Source organism: Suncus etruscus, chromosome 15, assembly GCF_024139225.1.
Source record: "Suncus etruscus isolate mSunEtr1 chromosome 15, mSunEtr1.pri.cur, whole genome shotgun sequence".
NCBI classification, from domain to species: Eukaryota; Metazoa; Chordata; class Mammalia; order Eulipotyphla; family Soricidae; genus Suncus; species Suncus etruscus.
This window is the reverse complement of record NC_064862.1, coordinates 66,366,686-66,383,372: the sequence shown is the minus strand read 5'-3', so window position 1 is coordinate 66,383,372 and position 16,687 is coordinate 66,366,686.

The following is a 16,687-nucleotide window of genomic DNA, read 5'->3' as shown; positions in this document are numbered from 1 at the left end:
TAGATCCATTACCCCTGCTCAGGAGCCAATTACCAGCTTTTTTCCTCCATGTACGTCAACGTCAGTTAATGAGTCTGGCTTGTTTCTGAACTGCTATAAGAAACTCTATTTTTTTGGTGGTGAGAGAGAGGGAGGGAAGGAGGAAGGGAGGGAAGGAGGGAGAGAGAGAGAGAGAGAGAGAGAGAGAGAGAGAGAGAGAGAGAGTCTAAAAAATCGACATCAGAGCCTATCTCACCCCTCCCCATTTTTTTCTGCGACTTCCCGTTTCTATGGCTACCAAGGTTCCTACAAGATGGCCCTTACGTACTTTTTTGCTATAATTTCTTCTCTGTACTCCCCATGTGATAGTTCTACTGGCTTCACTCATTTCTGGAAGGCAGAATCTCTTAGTTGCCTCTGCTTTTTGCACAGCTATTCTTTCTGCCTGAGAAGATCTTCTCCTTCTTTGTGAGCCACTTGTGAGAAATACAAGAATTTCCCCTGGTTTTCAGAGACACCTTTCTTTAAAATTCTCCTTTGGCATGAGCTATATTTTCTCTTTTCTTCCTTTTTTTGTGGGGGTGAAAGTGGGGGTGGGGATGTTTGGGTCACACTTGGCAATGCTCAGGGATTACTCCTAGCTCTGCACTCAGGAATTACTCCTGGTGGTGCTTAGGTGACCATATAGGATGCGGGGAATCTAACCTTGGTTGACCACGTGTAAGCCAAGTGTCTTCCCCGCTGTTTTATTGCTCTGGCACATATCATCCTTTGCCACATTCTTACTAGGCCCATTATTTCTCTCCAGATTTTTCTCCTCTGCAATCACTTAGTTTCCTTACTTATTTGCTTTTTCATCATGTCTGAACCCATGAAGTTCTACAAAGGTAGGGAAGTTGGTCAGTCTGGCATTCTCTGAGTCTGGCATAGGACCCAATGGTCAATAGATTTAGTGAATAGTCATTGAATGAGTGAAAACAGATCAAGGAACTGAAGCTTCCAGTGTGTCAGGACTCCATTCATGGCAGCAAAACGAATAGACTTATAAGCTCACACCTCAGTAAGATCATTAACTTCCTAACAGTGTCACCGAGACTGACATGATGCCCCTCTCTCTCACCTTTATGGGGAGCATGTTGATAAATATTTCTGGGAGTTTATAAACCTTTTTCTTTTTGGCCATACCTGGGGGTTGCTCAGGAGTTACTCCTGGCAGGTTTGAAGGGCCATATAGGATGTCAGGGATAGAACCCCAGTTGGCCGTATCTAAGATAAATCCCCTACTGCTATGCTATAGCTACAGCCCAGAGTTTAAACCTTTAAAGCGTGATAAAACAGCACAGTCTAAATGGACTGTGAACCTGACAGGCTCAGCCTGACACAACAGATTAGCCCAGAGAGGCAGACTTTGGGGGACATTTTAGTTTGGGAAGCCTGGCTGGCAAGGTTCATGGAGCAGACGGGGTAGACGACCCTGGCCTGGTAGGAGTTCTCAGAGTTAATCTTCACTCAGGCACTGGTGCCTGCTGCTTGAAGTCTGGGGTGGAGGGAGAGAAGAAGGAGCAGACAGGGCCTCCCTGGCTATTTCCCATATGCCGATGCCAGGAATTCAAGTTGCTTCCAGCCATAAGAGAACCATGCAAGGGCTGCAGAGGGCTGTGGAGATCTGGCTTGAGATAGAGGCAGATCCCAAGGCTCCAGGCATGTTCTTTGCCAGGATGTGAAGTTGACTGATCTTTTCTGTCTTGAGCATGGGCTGGATGCAATGACCTGCTTCCAAAGAACAGTCTGTGAAGGCAGATCCCAAGGTGATTTAAATCAGATTTTCATTTACACAAACAGGAAGCCAGGCAGATGGAGGGTCAGGGCACCAGGGACAAGCCATTTCTCCCCCACTCCCTTCCCTCTGTGCTGGGGATCAAACCCACAATCTCATTCAAGTACTTTAGGAGGTGACAAGTCACTTACTACATGTGAAATTTCCTTACAGCCATAACTCCAGTGCTATTGATGTAGTGACAAAGGAGAAATCAAGAAGTTGAACTCAGGTTATGCAAAAGGCAATCAGTCCTCTCCTGACACCCCCTCTTCGACCACCCTACCCCTTAGCTTCTAAACATAACTTAGACCCATTGCAAAGTGCTCACACAGCTCTATAGTTAGACACAAAAGAAAAGCAGATTTTTTTTTGCCTGTTTAGGAAATCCCCCTCTCACTGTGGAAGGCTTCCTGCCCTTCCTCCCACTCCCCCATACCCCATCTCTGCTTAAATAAAATCTCTTCTAAATCCAGCCACTTCTTGTTGTCTCCTCCTGCTTCTAGTCCTGACATCCTGAAACCCAAGAACCTGTGCATGTGGGAATATAATCATGAGCAAAACATGAGACATCCGAATGCCTCAACATTCTCTGCAAATCCCTTAATGCCTTGTCAAGGCCTGGCTGGGAAATCTTCACCCATGAAAGGAATCTCCAGAGACAGACAAGCACTCAAGTTCGCTCCTGGAAACTGGAAATGCCAGCCTTGGGCCAGCAGGTGGAATGTGAACAAAGACTTTCCAGCTGTGACCAATGTACCTGAGTGATAAGAAGTGTTGGCCTTAAGGGACTCATGGTGGGTGAGCAGACTATGGGTGCTCTTTCCAACTGTTCCATAATCGAAAATAGACAAAACAAAGAGCTGATTAACTCCTTGGTACTTTCCCCAAAGCTGAAACTCCTTGGTACGTATCCAAAAGGTAAAGATCACATGAAAACAGCACACAGATTGTTAAAAGCTAGACGGGAATGTAAGTTTGGAATTAACTACTGTTCTGCTTCTGTAACCTAACATTTGCTATAGTGCTGACTGCTACTGCTGATATCCTGAAACCAAAGGATGTAGGACCGAAGATAAAATGGGGCAATAAATTTGAGGAGCTGACCTTGTGATCAGGACATCCATATAAGGCCATAGCCCCTGATGGGCAACCACAACCAAGTTTTTTTTTTTTTTTTTTTAATTTTTGGACCACACCTGGTGACACTCAGGGGTTACTCCTGGCTTTGTGCTCAGAAATTGCTCCTGGCTTGGGGGACCATATGGGATGCCAGGGATCGAACCAAGGTCCATCCTGGGTCAGTGCATGCAAAGCAAACACCCTACCACCGTGATACTGCTCTGGCCCTACACAACCTACATCCATAGGTTGTAAAGAATGTAAAGGTCAGTGACCCAATGGTGGAAATCCCCTCAATGGCCACTAAAAGGGCCCTGAAAGCTCAGTAAGGGGTTGTTGCCTGACAAGGGGCCATCCCAGTATGCTGGTAATAAATTCCATTGCATTTGTAGTACTATTCATCTCCTTGTGATCTTTGTGAGACAGATCCTGAGTCCAGAAGCTAACAAGATATTTGCAATAACTTCATCATTGCCAAAACTTGGAGGCTTTCTCTGATGAGTAAGTGGGAAAGAAGCTGGGGTCTGAGTAGACTTTGTCCTGGCCCTCAGCACTGTGAACAAGTGAGCGATGAAAAGACTGGTGAGTCTCAGCTGCTTGTGATGAAATGCAAGAAACTAGTCTGAAAGGATCAGTTTCTGTATGGTTCTGAAAAAGACAAAAGTACAGTAATAAAAGAATTAGTGGGGCCAGAGCAATAGGACACCAGAAAAGGCACCTGCTTTGCATGGGCCAAACCAGATTCAATCTCTGGCATCCCATATGGTCCCCATGCACTGCCAGGAGTGATTCCTGCGTGCAGAGCTAAGAGTAAGGCTTAAACTCTGTGTGTAGCCCAAAACTGTGAGAGACAGAGACAGAGAGATAAATGGTGGCAAGTTGGGGGGGAGGACTGGGTGAATAGAAAAAGAACAGAGGGATTTTCAGGCAGCGAAACTCTATTTGAAGTTATTTTGATTATTGTGTGTCACTTGACATCAGGCAAGACCCATAGAATGTGCAAAGCCAAGAATAAACCTGAAAGTAAGCTATGAACATGAGTGATTCTGACTTATCAGCAGAGATCACCAACTTCCTCAGTGTACCACTCTGGTGGGAGGATAGTGTAGGTGGGGGATTGTGTGATTTGAAGGTGGGGTGAGGGTGCCTGGAACTCTGTACTTTTTACATAATTTTTCTTTGATCTTAAAAGGGCTCTAAGAAAGAAAAATAATTATGTCTAAGAGCCCAGAGGAATAGCCTATGATCTTAGAAATCTTGCTTTGCAAGCATATGGTCTTGAGTTTGATCCTCAGAGTCACCACGTATACCAGGTCTAGTCCTGAGGCCTGCAAGCAATTTCTATTTATTTATTCTTAATTTTTGTTTTTATGGTCGTATAAATACTGTGCGCCAACCGATTGTGTCACTGGAGCTGCGCCTGTTTTTATGGTCATACCCAGTGGCATTTAGGGGTTACTCCTGGCTCTATGCTCTGAAATTTCTCCTGGCAGGCTTAGGGAACAATATGGAATTCTGCAAGCAATTTCTAGATCTACTACAGAAAGTCATTGTGAGTACTATAAAGGGGTTTAACCCCTACAAATATGAAAAAAAAATTTTTAAATAGGGCATGACCATCACAGCTAGAAATAAAGTGGAGAAGTAGGTGCCTCGACTGAAGAGTGGCACCCTGGTGAGCTAACAACACACCAAAAAGTGAGGTAACCTGATTGAGAGCCATGGTGTGCAGGCAGACACCCCACCCTGGAGTGTGAATCCCACAATTTTGAGAGCCAGGTTTGTGCAATAACATCATCAGTGAAAATAAAGGGAAAGGGAAGACAGGGAGGGGGATAATGGCTATGTATAATTTTAGGGTTGAAAACCTAAATATTTGGGGTTTTTAATTTTTTACTGGCAGGATCCAGTTTCTTCCTATAGGTTCTATATTCTCAGAGGCAGAAGGAGCACATTCTTCACTTTGCCCAAGACCCTGCACAATGATTAAGATTCTCCTGTGACTCTCGGGAGGGATTTGGAGGCACCAAAGAGACAGCTGGGGACCCAGATGCTTGCTTTGAACTTTGTGACTTAGGTGAAATCTCAGCACCACATACGGTCCCTGAGCACTACCAGGGATGACTCCTGAGTACAGAGACAGGAATAACCCCTACCAGGTGTGGCCCTCAAACCCTACCATACCTCTCAAAGGGGGAAGTGATTTGGTGGGTTCATTATTCAGGCCTTTCCTAATGGGATCCACTCCCCCCCCCCCCCCACTGTACTCTGTATTGCCACATCTGGGTCACATGCCAGCATGTAGGTTTACAGGTGGCTTCACCCAAATCTTCTTAGAAAGGAAGCCGGGCTTGGTTCTCAAGCCATATTGGAGGAAGAAGGGCTAACAGACATGGGGAAACTTCAAATATCACCCAATTTGGAGTAGGGAAGCTTTTCCCATGGCTTACTCTCTAATGCCCCCAAATTAGAGTGAATTTTGGGTTGGGTTTTTCTCACACCCTGGTATTCCCAGTTAGGGTGTGAAACATCATACATCCATTCTTGCTCCAGTTTTGGTCACAGTTCTGGTTGGTTGGATGTTCCCTGAACTTGTGCTCTGTGTGTGTGTGTGTGTGTTTGTGTAGTTTAGGCCATAACCAGCTGTGCTCAGGTTTTACTCCTGGCTCTGTGCTCAGTGTCCCTCCTGGCTGTGCTTGAGAGATAATATATGGTGCCTGGGATGGAACCATGGTCAGCTGCCTTCCTACAAAGCAAGTGTACAGCCCACTATACTCTTTCTCTACTGGATGGTATGCTCTTTGTGTAAGTGTGTGTGTGTGTGTGTGTGTGTGTGTGTGTGCATGCAAGCATCACCTGGCAGTTCTCATGGCTTAACTTCTGACTCTGAGCTCAGAAATCGCTCTTGGTGGGCTCCAAGGACCATATGGGGAATCTGGGGATTGAATCTGGGTCAGTCATAAGCAAGCAAACACCCTCTTTGCTGTACTATGGCTCCAGCCCCAAGCTGTACTCTTAACTAGGATAGTTGGCAGTTACTGAGCTAACTTGCAAAGCAGCTTCAAGCTTTGTTTGCATTTTGTCCTTGAACAAATCAGACTTCTTGCTCTGTTTCAGAAGTAGGCTGTGAATTCCTTTAGGTTGATGTGTCAGAGGTGGTGGGAATAGGTGAGAATACAGCATAACCTAATCTAACCTAACCACGCGCAGACGCAGCACAGTGCTCAGATGCTGGGTCTAGCTTGAGCTTGCCTACTTCCCTTGCTGATGGCAACACAGACTAAGGTCACAGTGTGGCAGGTGATTTATGTGAAGTGGGGAGAAGCGAGAGATGCAGCCTGGAGGAAGGAGTCTGCTATTTTCCTCTCTACCCACCTTGGTCACCCAGAAAGTGCCTGGGGAAATCTTGGACTGATAAAAGCCAGCAATGAACCACACTGCACAGTACAGACCCAGGGCTCACCAGCCCTATGAAGCAATGGTCAAGCGATACCCGAAGTCCATTTGTTTTGCACAGCATGGGAATGAACCCCTGCTTCCTAATTTCCCAGGGAGTGGGGGACTCAGACTGGAGTGAGGAACAGTTCTTTTCAGGAAAGGAAAGTCAGTTCTAGATCTTACTCATGCTTCTCGGGTTACCTTGCCTTTCCCTCATAGAAAAAGAATGGGAGGATAAAGAGAATCATGAAGTAAAACAGTTTTATTTAGAGGAGGGACAGACAGACAGACAGAGATGGAGAGATCTCCAAGAGAGAACATGGACTGCTCCAAAGGCAGAGAGAGTAGAGAATTCACGTCTCAGGGGAGATACAACTGCCCCCAGAATGAAGAGGGTCTGCTTGCCTTTGTACACTTGGTTTTATGTGTTTTTTTTTTTCATCATCTCCAGGTAAGCCTTTCTACCTCAGTAAGAGTCCATTGCTGTGATATTGTCAAGGGGAAGACTAGTCTGCCTTCATGGCCTTATCACAGCTCTTTATTCCTGTTTGAGCTTCCCTTGAGGGTTGGTTGGGGGGTGAGTCCAGCCTTCTTTGGGCCTGTGCTGGCACCAGTTACAGTTACAGTCTTATCAGGCCTCAGTTCCTATGTCCATAAAGGGTGTCTGGTCATAATGTATTTAGCTGCTTTAGGGCTGGTAGTAAAGTGACTTCTTCAAATTTAATATTGGTTTTATTATGTCCCAAGAACTCATCGCTGGGGAACCCCTTCCTGACCTCCATCTACCTGCCTGATTCAACAGGCTCTGGAGGATGGTCTGCTCAGGTACCTCAGCCAAACAGTGTGACCTTGGCCAAGTCTTTCAGTGTCTCTGACAATAAGTGAGACTAATCACGGCAGCACTCCCTTAGAGCCTTGTCTGAGGATTAAAAGAGATGATGCTTCTCTGTATTCATTTAGCAGCAAGTAAACATCACCTTTATCAGCACATGTCCTTTGGAATCTCTTGTCAGCACTCTGCTCACAGGAAGTCTGCTTTCCAGCCACACTGCCCAGAGATGTTCCCATTCAGTTAACCCAGGAGCAGCAGAGAAATGCTAAGACATTGAGAAAGGAGCACTCTTGGGGATGGAGAGACCATCCCTTGCACACCCAGATTCATTCCCAGCATTCTGTATGGTTCCTTGAACCCTGCCAGAAGCGATCCCTGAGCACAGAGCCAGGAGTGATCCCTAAGCATTGCTGGTGGGTGGCCCCCAGACCCAAACTAACAGAAAGAAATGTAGATTCCTGGGCCCCATTTCATTCTTTCCAGACCAAACTGTCTGGGTGGAGGTATGGTTTACTGAGTTCTGGCGATGAATCTGTACCTTCAAGGCTGAATATCACTTCACTCATTTACCTTTGAGCTCACTTGCCTTTCACATACCAGTCCTGAAAAGTGAGGGCAGGAAGGAGAAGCAGAGGAGCTAGAGACTCAAAGGGAGACTGCGGTCTCTGGGGATACTGCCTGGTCTAGGATGGAGGCTTGTTGGAGATGCAGGAGGTTCATTTAATTGATGTGCACAAACCCTCCTAGAAAGAATCAGGGTCCATAGGAGAGGAGAGAGGGTTCTTTAATGAAACCAGTATTTTGCAAAACATGTCTTCTTCCTGTCCAGGCTTCTGAGGCACTTTACGGTCCTGCCCTGCTCCAATAGCGCCTCAGGCTTGCTCCCTTACAGACACTATTCAGGGGCTACAGACATAGATGGGCCATCCTTCATACGCAAGGGGGGAGACCTGCCATTCTGTGTATGCCAAGGTGCTTTTGGGGGCTCCTGGCACTGTAGGCCCTAAGCATGTGCCATCATTTGGGGTCTTAGCATTGAATTAGGGGCCCAATTGGTGGGGAGTCACTGGGAGTTGCCCCAGGATTCTTGAGCACCATTTAGGAGTCTCTCTAAAGTAAAGGAAGATAGAAACATACCTTGCCCCACTCCAAGCCCAGATCTGCCAGCTTTTTTCACACTCCCAATTTAAGCCACCCAGAGTGGGTCTCTAAAAGCTTCTAGAAGAAGATTCCCTCATCTGGAAGAGGTACAGCTGGCATTCCAGGCAGTTGGGAGGGATGGTCATGGCAGCTAGGGGGATTATCATGGCAGATGTGAACCACGAGAGCCTCCAAAGATGACTCATGACTGTGGAGAAACGAAATCATAGTCTTTGAATGGCAAGATAGCTCAGTGGAGACCAGAGTTACCTTCAGTGATGATGAGAGTGAGTGGGAGCTTAGAGGCACAGGAGACATTTGCAGGATACACTCGTTTGCTGACTGGCATATGAGCCCATAGAAGCCCAAGTCCCCTGTCGGAGCCCCTGCACTTTGGGGGCACCTGGAAAAAAGCCAACTCTTCTCTGGCTTATGGGACTTCAATGTGCTAGCTGGGTTTCCGAGTGCCAGCAAACCTCAGGGAGACAGAGGTACACTGGGTTAAGCCTGGCTCAAAAGGATCAAAACTAATAAACTTTGTGCAGACATACAGCACCATTTTCTGTCTGAGAAGCCCTTGCTGTCCCCATTCAGTCCATGTTCCAACTGTTCCTCTTTTCTGGGTCCTATGGAAAGTGACAAGGAAGCTCCAGGAGAGAACTGAGAATCTAAGAGCAATTTGGGCCACATCCGGCTGTGCTCAGGGATCACTCCTGGTGTTACTTGGGTGACCATATGCAGTTCTAGGGATCTAACTTGGGTTGGCAGTCTGTAAGGTAAGAACCCTACCCACTGTACTGTCTCTCTGGCCCTGCTATACTATTCTGTACAGTAGTGACTTCATCAGCAAGCATTACAGCTTTTATCCTTACCTGTTTATCTGTCACTCTCTTATATAAAGGTCCCAAGAGTTGTCACCTCTGTCTCTAACACTGAAAGTTTAGCACATTGGGGCTGGAGTGATAGCACAGTGGAAGGGCATTTGCCTTGCACACAGCCAATCTGGGATGGACCCAGGTTCGATTCCCAGATCTCATATGGTCCCCTGAGCCTGCCAGGAGCAATTTCTGAGAGTAGAGCCAGGCCAGGAGTAATCCCCAAATGCCCCTGAGTGTGGCAAAAAAAAAAAAAAAAAAAGTTCAGTGCATAGTTAATAATTTGTGTCCTTCTTCCTTCCTTCCTTCCTTCCTTCCTTCCTTCCTTCCTTCCTTCCTTCCTTCCTTCCTTCCTTCCTTCCTTCCTTCCTTCCTTCCTTCCTTCCTTCCTTCCTTCCTTCATTCCTGTTCTTTCTTTCACTGAATGCGGTACTGGGAATAGAACCTGGGTTGGCCACCTTCAAGGCAAATATCTTACCTGTTGTTCTATCACCCTGGCTCTATTTTTAAATTTTTATATTTATTAAATATGTATTATGTGCATCTTAAAATTGTTTGGGGGTCCATATCCAATGGTGTTTTGGGGTAACCAAAGCCAAAGCCAGTGGTGCTGCTTGGTGGAGACTGTGGTTGTGGGTACTGGGACGGGGCCTTTCACATGCTGAGTAGATGCTCTTCTACTTGAGCCGTATCCAGTTCCCTCTCGCACCTTTCTTCCCACTGATAGAGATGCATTGCACAGCTTTGATGAATGTCACTATGTAGCTAAGGTTCTCATTTATTTAACTTCCTTCCTGTTGATGGACAGCATCTACTGATTTGAGTGTTTTGCTATTTAAAATAGCACTGCAAAATCTAGACTGTGAAAAACTCTCCCATCAGCCTTATTGGTTTCTTTAATAAGGAAATTACACCAAACTGGAGAGAATGAGGTGGGTGGGTGGGTTGCTGGGGAAAATGAGAAGAGGCCTGAAGATTAAAAAAAAAACAACAATAACTTGGAAGACAGCAATGAAAAGCAAAAGAAATGTGTGAACCTTTTCTTGCATCCTTTAGACAAACTCCTAAAAATACTTTCGACAATCATAATATTTGGAAATCAAACTGAATGATAAGTGATAGTGGAGAAAATAGGCTTAGTTTTGTTGGGGTGTGATCATAAGGACTGTATTGAAAGAGTCAATTCTTTGCCTTTGGAGTTGTTTGAAAGTGGAATGATTCAATGCCTGTGGGGGGAAGAGAGATAGATAGATATCACAAGATTGGCCATGTATTGGTCATTATTGCATGTATTTTCTGTGTTCCATGATAAAAATAGAGTTTAACATAATCTAGTGTGGGGTAGGGTGGTATGGAGGTTTAGAGGAAATTTGTTTGGACTGGAGCTGGAGTGATAGCACAGCAGGAAGGGTGTTAGACTTGCATGCTGCAAAACCAGGTTCATGACATCCCATATCCCTTGAGACTGCCAGGAGTAATTATTTAACCCCTGAGTGTGGCTCAAACACAAAACCACAAACAAAAAACAAACCAACAAAAAAGAGAAAATGTTGAGACTAGAGTTAGAACTCAGTAGTAGAATACTTGCATTACCTGTTGAAGGTCCTGGGTTCAATCCTCAGCACCAAAAACTTAAAAAAGTGTCTATTGGAGAATGATTAAAACTGGTGCTGAGTGTATGTGTATGAAGGATAGTTAATTAATTATATCGATGCTTGTTTCATAAGCAAAGTTAAACAAGTGTGATATTGTGAACATAACTCCTTTCTTAAGTTTTCCCATGTCTCACTTAACCTTAATCATTGCATGGTGGATCCAAAGCTGTCTGGGTGGTGGATGACCAAACTTTGTTTCTTCCCTGAAACACTAAAACCTAGAAGACAACTCATAATACATACTATAAACATGGATTTTCCCCATATCATCCTAGAAAATTCTATGGCACATTACCAAAAAAAAAATTCGAAGTTCCTAGCTGTAGATTATTTTTAAAAGTGGAGGCATAATTAACCCACAATTTATATTTATTTCAGATTTATAGAACAATGATTATACATAATTTTATTATGATTATATATATACATATATATAACCACTAAGGTAAGTTTCACTATCATTTATCACCATTCATTGCTATTTGGGGGAGGGGCAAAGAAATGGCTCGAAGAACTACATGTAGTACATGGGCATTTGCTTTGCATAGGGCCAACCTGGGTTCAATTTCCAGAATCCCATATGCTCCCCTGAGCCTGCCAGGAGTAATGTCTGGGTGCAGAGCCAGGAGTAATTTCTGAGTGTCACCAGGTATGGCCCTCAAACCACAAAATTAATTTAAAAAAAAAAAGAAGAACTTCAGTGTATGTTTTAGCTGTTACAATTGAGACTTGAGCTCTGCTTTTGCCTGCACTACTAGGAGAGGTTCCTGAACTTCCTGTGGGGAGTAGCCCCTCGGAACTTTTGCATGTGGCCCTCAAAGTTTATCTTGTATTGAGAACTTTGAAGACATGGCTCATAAGCAGACAGACTATAACTAACCATACTCACCATGTGATAGGTACAGTCTGGACCTGGGTCCCTAGGATTCATTTACTAACCAGATGTTTATGCTTCTAAGCCTTCTCCCACTTCTCCCCACCCTTATTCCCTACCCTTGGTAATGCCCATCTATTTTCTGTCTCCTTGAGTGTTTGGGTGTGTTTTGCCTTTTTAGAGTCCTCATCTCAGTGATAACATGGTATATGTCTTTCTCAGTCTGACTCCTTTTATTTAGCATACCTGAAGACTTCAAGGTCCTTTTTGATGACTGTGGCTGCCATCTTGTATGACTGCCTTCATTTGGTGTTTGCATATTCCCCACTTCTCATTGTCTCACATTTTCTTTGTGCTTTCCTCCATGGATGGGCACTTGAACAACCTTCAGCTCTTGGTCATTGTAAATAATATTCCACATTAGTGTGAATATATTTCTTTCAGGGCCACACCTTGTGGTGCTGGCACCATGCTCAGGGAATCCTATTCAGTGCCAGAGATTGAATCAGTGTCAACTGTGTCCCTGGCCAGCATCTTAAACCCTATACTATATCTCTGTCCCCCCCAGATGTCTTTTTGAATTAGACTTTGCATTTTTGTTTGGATGAGTCCCAGCAGTGGCATTGCTGGATCATACTGTATTTCTTTTTATTATATCCATTGGACATTTTTCTTTTTAATGAGGTGCCTTGCTTGAAAGTTTTGACATTCTCTTCTGCTACTCTACAAATGCCCTTTCTTACTTATAAATGCTTTTGGTTTTGTTGTTGCAAAATAGTTTTTGAGACCTAGCTTCTCATTTCTGTTTAGACACTTAAGTCATTGACTTCTTTACATTTGGGAACACCAGGCAGGCCTCAGGATGGTCAGTGACCTCTGTTTTACAGACACATTAATGATATGCTAATAAGGCAGTAATGATCAAGGCTCGAAGAACTTCCTGCAGATTAATGAGTGGCTTAAAGAGTAGCCAGACAAATTCAAATACAGAGGTCACCACCCCAATAAGTAACTTCCTCAATAAATGTTCTTAGGACCCCATATGGTGGTTGATAAATTTTGAGAGTCCTCTAATATTGCTTGCAGGGCTCAATCTTGCATTTCTTCCTTGTGACAGATATTTGACCTCTAATTCCTAAGGGACAGCCATTTGATCATATTATTGAATTTTAGCTTCTTCCTTTGCAGCAGGCTGTATCTTCTCAGTTCATTAAAAATAATTTACTGGGGGCTGGGGCATAGCACATCAAAAAGGGCATTGCCTTGCATGTGACCAATCTGGATTTGAACCCTGTCATCCCATATGCTCCCCTGAACCTGTCGGGAGTAATTTCTGAGTGCAGAGTCAGGAGTAACACCCGAATACAGTCAGGTATGGCTCCCCACCTAAAAAATAAAAAAGAATTTTACTGGGGCTTTTATATTTCTGCAGTGCTCAGGAGCTATACCCTACATATACCTGGGGAACCATGAAGAGCTGGAATTTGAACTCCAGGTTGCAAAGCAAGTGCTCCAGCTCACTGTACTCTCTCCCCAGCTCAACTTAGCTATTTCTTGAGTTGGACTTTTCCCAAAACCTGGACCATTGATGTAGAGTCTAATTATTCAACACTGTGTCTATATTGAATAACTTCATAAATACAGAGCCCCAGGGACTCTGCATTTACTCACTCATTCATTCACTCAATAAATACATGTGAACAAGTACCGACTTTATGTCAGATGCTGTTCCAAGACACATAGATTAGAAAAACTCAGTTATTGTCCATCGGAAATTCACAGTCTGGTGATAAAAACAGGCATATCAAATTCATGGCCAATTCTGAAATATCTGGTTGTGAAAGTTTATAGGGATTCAGAAAGCATTTCCTAGAAGTTGGGCTTGCTTTGGGTCTTGAATGAGGTATAAAGGTTTGAACAGGGCAACAAGGTACAAAGTTTAAAGAGATGGAACACATATAAAACATGATGTGTAAAATGAGATGTGAGATTCTATTTTTTCTTTGTATTTTCTTTCAAGTATGACTATTCTCACCTCAGAAAAGAAGATGAAATGCTTTTCTTTCTAGATATTCATGTGGCTTCAAGCTATTCATTTACCTTTGTATGCTACATTGGACACATCTAAGACCTTTGGCTACTTCCCATATTAATACTCTTGAAGACAAAACCTAGCCATAAAGAGCTAGAGCTCTACATTTGTCAGCATGCCTACTGTCATTTTGAAGATGACTCTAGGTCATCTACCCATTGCTTATATCTTCAGTTTTACCCTAATATTCCAATTATTGATAGAAAATTCCATCAGACAATATTCTTTAGTCTTGAACAACTGACATTGTTTCTTGCCCTCCTAAGATATGCAGCCTCGAATTGCTGTTGGAATGAGGAAAAATTCCAGACCTACTTCTCAAGGACAATTGTTATTCATGACACACTCTCCCTAGAAGTCAGTGGAGGCCTGTTAGCAGCAAAGGACACATGGATGCCCCAAAATGTGAACCTGGAAAGATAATCACTTCATATTGATCAAATGAATTTGAGGAATGTCTACCGAAGACAATCATTTTCAGTTTTACAAGACTGCTATTGAGCTATTTTTTTTATGATGGCAGTTAAGTATCAGAGTTACTTGTCTCATGAGGTCTAGGGTTATAAATCTTGCTTCAGGAAAATAAAACTTGGTCCTCAGCACATCCTTTTTTTATTTGTTATGGCAGAAAGTCACGAACTCAATTTGTGCAGAAGCAAGTACTCAGGTTGCCATGGTCTAAATTAGCGGTCTCAGCTGTCATGGAACCTTGTTTTAGAACATGGAGATTGAGGGGGGGGGAGCAGGGATATGATACAGTGGTAAAATTCATGACTTGTATTCATCAGTATCTGTGTTCTATCCTCAGTAATATACACACATATGACTTGATATTTCCCCAATCTAGTCCTCTTATAAATGAAATACATAGAGCCAGGTGTGGTGCTGGAAATAGAACCCAGGACAGCCTCATGCAAGGCAAGCACCTTACCTGGTGTAATCTACTCTCTGTTTCTGTTTCTTTATTTCTCTGTCTCTGTCTGTCTCTCTCTCTGCATGAAGATTTTCTTCAAGTCTCTAATCTTAGAAATTCCATCTATGTAATCAAAGACCAATGAAAGAAATTTAATGTCTCAAAAACTTAATTTTTCTCTTTGTAGATATCATAAGAAAAAGGAAATGGTGATTAATATAGAAAAGTGTCTTGACAAGCTAGTGTGTAGCTCAGCAATAAAGATGTTATCTTGGATGTGAGGATACAAGTTTGATTTCTTGAAAAGCACCCCCAAAAGTGATTTAATATATTTGTTGCAAGGGTCCAGAGAGATAAGACACTTCTTTTGCACACACAAACCTGAGTTTGATGCCCAGAACCCCACTTAGTTCCCCAAGCTCCATTGAGAGGGATCCCTCAGAGTACTTCTAGAAGTAAACCCTGAGCACTACCGAGTATGACCCAAACTATTAATATGATATATCAGGTTGAATTATTCATAATTTCATTAGATTTGCAGGATTATACAGAAAATTAACATCTCAGTAGCTGTGACAGAGGATAAACTACAGTTTGAGTTGATCCAAATGAGAGAACATTCTGAAGTCATTCAGAGAATATTCACCAGAAAGGGCTTTCTATAGTTCTAATGGGAGAATGTTTTCTGAACCAGTTTGTTTCAGAGCACATTTCAGCAGCTTCTAAAGAGACAACTGTCTATCTATGCCCTAGAATACCACAGCCTTATTCTGCTATTGGATTGTCCAAATTCATAATTGGGGCAGGAGAGATACTATAGGAGATAAAGTGCTTGCTTTGCACACAGCTAACCCTACGCATGACTCAAAAAGTCAAACCCAGAGGCTGGAGTGATATAGTAAAGCAGGAAAGGTGCCTGACTTGCATGTGGCCAGCTCAGGTTTGTTGGGCCCCTAGATCCCTGGCATCCCATATGGTCCCTCAAACCCTGCCTGGAGTGATTCCTGAGTGCAGAGCCAGGAGCAACCCTTGAGCACCACTGAATGTGACCCCCCCAAACAAACAAACAAATGAAAAAGAATCCAAACAGAACAAAACCAAAACCCAACCAAACCCAACCAAATAAGCCTCAGGTAGGCCCACCACACCTATAGACTTGGCTGTACACAAATTTCTTTGTGTGTGATTTAGTCTTTCTTTTTGAAATGTCAGAAATATCTCCTTATTAATTCATTAGTAAATACTAAAAACAATTTTTATTGGTCTTGTTTAGCTCTTGTGAGCAAAGGGTAGTTTGGCTTGACATTATAGCTTTAAGGTGGTAGTTCCCCTCCCCCCCCACCCCCCCACATGCTGAGATATCTTTCTGTTGTCTACAGCAACATTTCTCAACCTTTTTAAAAATTTTTTTCCAACTGTGGCTTTTTTTGGTCTTGTTTTCTTCCCATGTATTCCCTATATCACTGGTTGGGCCACTAGTCCATTCTATGTTCCCTTCATGTATGCAATTTTTACCTTTGCTCTTTTAAGGTCTTTCTAACTGATAGGAAAGGAAGGAGTTTGAGTATTCTTCAATTTCACTGAAGTGGACACAGGTGTGAGTATTTTGGGGGGCTGTTGAGGGAGTTGGGTCACACCCAGCTGGTGCTCAGGGTTGACTCTACTGGAGTTTGGGAGACCTTATGTGGTGCCAGGGATTGAACAAGGCAAAAGCTTTCATTAACCCCTGCATTATCTCCCAACCCCAGGTATTGATTTCAAGATGACATCAGTGATGGGATTGGGTTTAGAATGTTGTATGCCTGAAATTCTCTTATTAACAGGGTTACAAATAATGATGCTTAATTTAAAAATTAATTTAAAACATGGGCTATTTTGTATTCTTGCTGTGTTTTAGGATTAAGTAGATTATCAATTTTGGAAAATTCTGTTACTAATTAACTTTTAAGAT